The 7,494-nt window shown below is 41.9% G+C and overlaps 1 pseudogene; it reads right to left on the reverse strand.

Annotated features, from left to right (window-relative positions):
• Positions 1 to 4,099: 4,099 nt before the first annotated feature.
• Positions 4,100 to 5,605, reverse strand: LOC101092701 (annotated as a pseudogene).
• Between the last annotated feature and the right edge of the window lie 1,889 nt (positions 5,606 to 7,494).

Raw genomic sequence — 7,494 nt, forward strand, 5'->3', positions numbered from 1 at the left:
AGAGAAAACACAGAAATACACACACACACACACACACATTTACATTAAGACAAAGAATGTGGGGGCACCTGGGTGGCTCAGTAGGTTGAGCATCCAACTCTTGATTTCAGCCCAGGTCATGATCCCAGAGTTGTGGGATTGAGCCCCACATCAGGTTCTGCACTGGGCATGGAGCCTGCTTTAGATTCTCTTTCTCTCCCTCTGCCCATCTCCCCCACTTGCACACCCTCTTTCTCTCTCTTAAAAAAAAAAAAAGACAAAGAATGTGGAAGTAGAAAAATGACAATGTAGAAGAACCCAGCTTCCATGATCCCCCTCAAAGAACCACAATTGGACAGCTATCCATTAAAAAAAAAAAAAAAAAAAAAAAAAAAACAACTAATCATTTCTGGAAGACCTCCAGAGTCCACCTAAGAAGTTTAAGCAACACAGTGAAACAAACAAACAAAAAACTTGAAAGAGAAAGCAGACATCTTCATTTTGTCTTCATCATCCCATCCCACAAGCCAGCACTGTTCAGCACCAACAACTAACTTCCCAGCTAGAAAGAGTTCTCCCCAGGAAAGCAATACTGAAGCGAGCAACCAGCTTCCCCAGTCTCCCAGGGCACTGTGCAAAGGTCCCACTGTTTTCACCCCAGCCAGACTGGCAAAGCTGAGACACAGAGAGTTGGTTAGGAAGAAGAAAGAAAAGCAGAAGCTATTATTAGCAGATGCACAGTGAGAATAATTGCAGTTCAGAGACCTGCTCTGCAGACAAACTCAGCACATTTTGCCACCAACAAAGCCAATGGCCAGCACAACCACCACAGACCCAGGTTTTTCCAGTTTTCTGCCCCATAAATATTCATGTTTGCTAAAGCCAGCCATATGAGTCTCTCCTTGCTCCCTTCCACTTCCTTGTTGGATCCCCGGAAGCACGCCAACAGTCATCCAAGCCCTCTATGGCTGTGTGGGTGGAAGATGACACTCTAGATTCTCCCCACTGACCCTCACTGCCATGCTCATGTTCATGCTTATGCTCATGCTCACAGCCCCTCCAGCTATGCACCTCCACACACTTGCCTATCAACCACCTCCACTATAGCACACATGCCCCAGGGAAAAGTGTACAGCCACAGGTGAGCACACCAACAACCAAGGACTTCACAGCTGCTTGTGAGCCCAGATCAGTTCTGACTTCTGTCTCCAGCCAGCATTACTGTGCCCACCTGTTGCAAGTCCCTCCAGTTATGTATCTGCATGCTCCCAGTCCAGCACCCCCCATCATCAACCTCCATTGCAATATGCGCACCCAGATGGAAAGCGTACACAGCCACAGGAGCACATGCGAGCAGCCAGGGCCTTTACAGCTACAAGTAAGTCCATAGTTGACCTCGGCTCTTGCCACTTGCTTTGGCCTCCCTCACCAGGTGTGTCTCTGCAAATGGCTCCTGCCACTACATAGGAACCTTAAGCTGGCCCCTGCAGCAAGTGTGTGCACACCGCTGGCTCTAGCCACCACTGCTGCTTACCCTGGTCTCTAGCTACTGGATTTGGAGGTGCTGCTGAGGACCCCCAACTGCCCTTACAGCCACTGCAGCCCTCCTGTAGTGTTAGCCAAGGACCATACAATTGTCAATGCTGTGAAGTCCACGGGCCTGAACCGCAGATTATCATGTCCCCCAGAACCCAGTGCCACCACGTAACCACACACTTGGCACCCTGTACCCTAGATCCATGATCCAGCATGCCCTCACACATGAGTGAAGGTTTCCTTTAAAGTCTGGAAGTCCATAAAGTCTGAAAGAGGTGACTGCTTTTTCAAATGTACAAGCACACATGCAAGACTATAGGGATCATGAAGAATCAGGGAAACATGACTCCACCAAAGGAGTCTCCAGTAAATCTCCAGTACTGGGCCCCAAAGAAATGAAGATCCAGAAATTACCCTACAAAAATATTCAAGTTATTTGTTCCACATATGGGCAGAGATCTACAAAAGAACAGAGATCATTTAATAACATCAGGGAAGCAATACAAGAACAAAATTAGAAGTTCAACAAAGAAATAGAAAACACAACAAAAACCAGACAGATAATGGAATAGAATAGAAAAGTTGGAAATGAACCCACAACTGTATGGTCAATTAATCTTTGACAAACAGGGAAGAATATCCAATGAGAAAAACACAGTCTCTTCAACAAAAGGTGTTGGGAAAACTGGACAGCAACATGCCAACAAATAAATCTGGACCCCTTTTATACACCATACACAAAAATAAATTCAAAATAGATGAAAGGCCTAAATGTGAAGCAGGAAACCATTAAAATCCTAGAGGGGAACGCAAGCAGTAACCTCTCTGACCTCAGCTGTGGCAACTTCTTACTAGATATGTCTCCTGAGGCAAGGGAAACGAAAGCAAAAATAAACTATTGGGACTTCATCAAAATAAAAAGCTCCTAAAAAGCGAAGGAAACAATCGACAAAACTGAAAGGCAACCTACAGAATGGGAGAAGATATTTGCAAATGACATATCGGATAAACGGTTAGTATCCAAAATATATAAAGAACTTATAAAACTCAACACCCAAAAGCAAATTATTTGGTAAAAATGGGCGGAAGACATGAATAGACATTTTTCCAAAGTGCACATCTAGATGGCCAACAGACACATGAAAAGATGCTCAACATCACTCATCATCAGGGAAATATAAATCAGAACTGTCATGAGATATCACCTCACACCTGTCAGAATGGCTAAAATCACAACACAAGAAGCAGATGTTAGCAAGGATGTAGAAAAAGGGGATTCCTCTCTTGGTACAAATGCAAACTGGTGCAGCCACTGTGGAAAACAGGATGCAGGTTCCTCACAAAGCTAAAAACGGAACTACCCTATGATCCAGCACTTGTACTGTTATGTATTTACCCAAAGAATACAAAAATTCTAGTTCAAAGGGATACACCCCCCCCCAATGTTTAGAGTAGTAGTATCGATAAAAGCAAAATTATGGAAAATGCTCAAATGTCCAATGGCTGACGAATGGATGAAGAAGAAGTCGTGTATATATGCAATGGAATATTACTCAGCCTTCAAAAAGAATGAAATCTCGCCATTTGCAATGATGTGAATGAAGCTAGAGTGTATCGAGCTAAGTGAAATAAGTCAGTGGGGAAAGACAAATACCATATGATTTTATTTACATGTGGAATTGAAGAAACAAAAACAAACAATTATAAGGGAAGAAAAGAGAGGAAAACCACGAAACAGACTCTTATCTATGGGAAGAAACTGATGGTTACTAGAGAGGAGGTAGGTGGGGGGATGGGGAAAATCAGTGATGGTGATTAAGGATTGCACTTGTGATGAGCACCAAGTGTCATATGTAAGTGTTGACTCACTGTTTTTAACACCTGACACTAATATTACATGTATGGTAACTAAGTGGAATTTAAACAAAAACTTCATATGAATATAAAAAATAACATAAAAGGCGTAGCAAAAGGAGTAAAAAGGTAGAGTTTTCACATAAAAATTTGTAAATTATCTACACCCTTCTGGAAAAGATTCTACTTTACTATTAATTTTTTTAAATGTTTATTTTTGAGAGAGAGAGCATGGGGGAGGGGCAGAGATGGAGGGACACAAAGGGTCTGAAGCAGGCTCTGTGCTGACAGCAGAGAGCCGGATGTAGGGCTCAAACTCATGAAGCGTGAGATCATGACCTGAGCCTAAGTCAGATGCTTAACCAACTGAGCCACCCAGACACCCCCTTTTTTATTAATTTTCAAGTGTGGATTAAATAGCTATAAGCGCAGAACTATAACAAACTATGGTTAAAATGTTATATATCTTCTACTTAAATGAGAATTTTTAAAAATGATAAAATTGTCTGAGATATGATAAAAGAGCTCTCATATATTATTATTAAAAATCCAATATAAGCAATATTATGTCTGTCTTATGTCTTGGGTGATGACACAAGATAACAAGAGGCCTAGCGTTTTTCCTGAAGAAGAAAGCCAATTTACTACATTTAGTACTGACTTCTCTGCCATTTTTCTGTTAAAATACTGGTTTACTACACGGATTAAAATGGGCAGAGCATTGAACATTCTACTTATTTCCAGGTGAATTCTTCACATTTCCTGTCTTTTGAAAGTTCACCTCCACAAATTTTCTGTGACTATGTATCCTTGTAAATCCCAGTCATATAATTTCTTCCCACTGCCCTGGACAAATACAATGGCTTGTTGTGGATAATAAAAAGAGGCAGCTAATCCCATGAACCCAGGTGGATACACTGGCTTCTTTATTTTTGAACCTCTAGCCAAAAGAAGTTAAACAATGCCAGCACAACCAATAACACCAAGTCTTGGAAAAAATCCAGGAGGTGCATTTGGGAGATATTTATACCTGTCTGGCGTGTCTAACCCCTACTGAACCAAGCTCTGCATCTTGGGCTTAGTTTGTGAGTACATTTCCTGACACCACCTTGAATATGGCTCACCATAATGTCAGAGATGTGAGATGCTTTCTTCAAGATGGGTCCTTTGGCTCCTCTACATATTTAGATCGACCCTCGGAAATGGAGTAGAGTGAAAGCTCCTTAACCTTCATGGCAGTTTTGTGAAGTGAGTCCTTGTTAGGTGATGCATAGACTTTGACGGTGTGCACACTTAAGGCTGGCTGGCCCCACAGAACTCTGAATTACCTTGAACATGTTGTTGGCAGAGGTGGCTCTGGCTCACACATATCAATAGTTCCTTTAAATGTAAATAGACTAAATTCTCCAATTAAAAGACATAGGGTTCCTGGGTGGATAAAGAACAAGACACATCTATATACTGCCTGCAAGAGGCTTACTTCAGAAGTCAGGACACACACAGACTGAAAGTGAAGGGATGGAAATAGATATTCCATACAAACGGAAACAAAACAAAAACTGGTTTAGCTATAGTCATATCAATGACATAGGCAGACAAAGACAAATACCATATGACTTCATTTATATGTGAAATATAAAAAAATAAAACAAAACAAAACTTCTAATTATAGATACAGAAAGCAGATTGGTGTTTGCTAGAGGGGAGTTGCTTGGTGGTGGGGAGGGCAAAATGGGTAGAGAATTTAATAAGTACAAACTTCCAGCTGTAAAATAAATAATGGGGATGTAGTATACAGCATGAGAAATATGATCAATAATATTTTATTAACTTTGTGAATGACAAGGTAACTATACCTGTTGTAGTGACCATTTTGCCTATATGTATATGACTATAAAATGTATATGACTATAAATGTATATGACTATAAAATGACATGTTGTACACCTGAAATTAATATAATATCATCTGTCAATTATACCTCAATAAATGTTTTTAGAAAGAACAATGTAAGGGCAGGACAGATGCTGGGAAGTTGCTGAAGTAGTAGGACCTGATGCTCATTCCATCCCACATTTACAACTAGATATCTGAGTGAATAAACAAAAGAGCGATCTGAAGACTCTCAGAAAAAATTCCACAATTACATGTAGAAAAGAAACCGTATTGGAGAGTTTAGGAAGAGCAGAAACAGTGGTCAGAAGTTGTCCCCAGGAGTGAGGAAGCTGCAGGCACAAAGATGGAAAACATCAAGGAACCCACACAGGGAAAATGAATCGCCATAACGTCTGGCTTTGAAAACCAGAAAGGGCTGAGCTCTGTGTTTGTATAACCTGTGGGTCTTGGAGCCTGCCGCTTTAAAAGGCTGCTGACTCAGCACTGGGCAAACCAGGAGGCTTAGTGATGGCTGGGTCCCCACTCTTAAAGACACAACAGCCACAGGAGAAGCAACAGAATCAACAGTTTGCACAGCGCCTGGGGCAAAGATAAGGAAGATCCATTTATAAGGATTTTAGAGCATGCTAGGGGTCTTCTCCAGGAACAATGCAGCTGGCAGGTGCCATTTCCCTCCCCTGCACCCAGCATAAACGCAGAGCCACCTGCCATAGGTGGTGCTGCACAGACAATTGCTACCTAGTCTGCTAGCAGTGTGCCTAACTCAGAATGAGTTTGGGGCCCTCCTGCAAGCATCCTCAAGCCCACGTGGGTTCCAGAGGCCACTACCCGTTCAGTGGCAGTGGTGACCACACGGCGGCCAGTAAGCAGGAGTTTGGAGACAGAAATAGATCACTCACTCTGAAGGAGGCCAGCTGTCACATTGTGAGGAGCAGCCCAGGTGGTGAGGAAATGAAACCTCTGCCAACAGCCATTTGAATGAGTTTAGAAGTGCATCCTCCAGCCCCCAGTCTAGCCTTCAGATGACTGCAGCCCAGGTCACAGACCCAAAACCAACAGCTGAGCTGCTCTCAGATTTCTGATCTGCAGAAACTATGTGAGGGTGTTCCCTTGGCCCTTGGACTTGGATGCCTGTTTCCTCCCCCAGATTAGTCTGTTTGTTTTCCTTTACAGGGAAACACCAAGGAACAAATCAAAGCACACTTGGTGGAGGGTCCAAAATATCACTGCGAGGAGGGAAATAAAATAACCAAAGTCACAAGAGAGAGAACGTAACACTCTCAGAAAAAACCATCTCCTGAAGGGCCAGGCCCTGGACTGTGTATGACCCTCCTTTAATATAGCAGGGCTTGCAGGTGCAGAGCACCCAACAAGCTTTTAAAATACCTAAGGGACAGAAAACTAGCCAAAATGATGAAACAGAAGAATTCTCCCCAGAAGAAATTCCAAGAAGTAGTGACAGCTAATGAATTGATCAAAGCTTATTTAAGCAATATAACTGAACAAGAATTTAGAATAATAGTCATAAAATTAATCGCTGGGTTGAAAAGCATAGAGGACAGCAGAGAATCTATTGCTACGAGATCAAGAGACTAAAAAATAGTCCTGATGAAATAAAATGCTATAAATGAGGTGCAAAATAAAATGGAGGCGACTACAGCTCGGATTGAAGAGGCAGAGGGGAGACAGAATAGGTGAATTAGAAGATAAAATTATGGAAAAAGAGGAAGCTGAGAAAAAAAGAGATTAAAAAAATCCAGGATTACAAGGGAAGAATTAGAGAACTAAATGATGCAATCAAATGGAACAATATCCCTATCAAAGGAATTCCAGAAGAAGAAGAGAGAGAAAGGGGCTGAAGGTGTACTTGAACAAATCATAGCTGAGAACTTCTCCCATCTGGGGAAGGAAACAGACATTGAAATTCAAAAGGCACAGAGAACTCCATTCACATGTAACTTGAATCGATCTTCTGCACGATATTATCATAATGAAACTCGCAAAATACAAAAATAGACAGTTCTGAAAGCAGCTAGGGATAAACGGGCCTTAACATGCAAAGGCAGACACATAAGGGTAGTAGTAGACCTATCTACTGAAACTTGGCAGGCCAGAAAGGAATGGCAGGAAATCTTCAATGTGATGAACAGAAAAAAATATGCAGCCGAGAATCCTTTATCCAGCAAGTCTGTCATTCAGAATACAAAGAGAAATAAAGGTCTTCCCAAA

The sequence above is a fragment of the Felis catus genome, chromosome C1 (genome assembly GCF_018350175.1).
Source record: "Felis catus isolate Fca126 chromosome C1, F.catus_Fca126_mat1.0, whole genome shotgun sequence".
In the NCBI taxonomy this organism is placed as follows: domain Eukaryota; kingdom Metazoa; phylum Chordata; class Mammalia; order Carnivora; family Felidae; genus Felis; species Felis catus.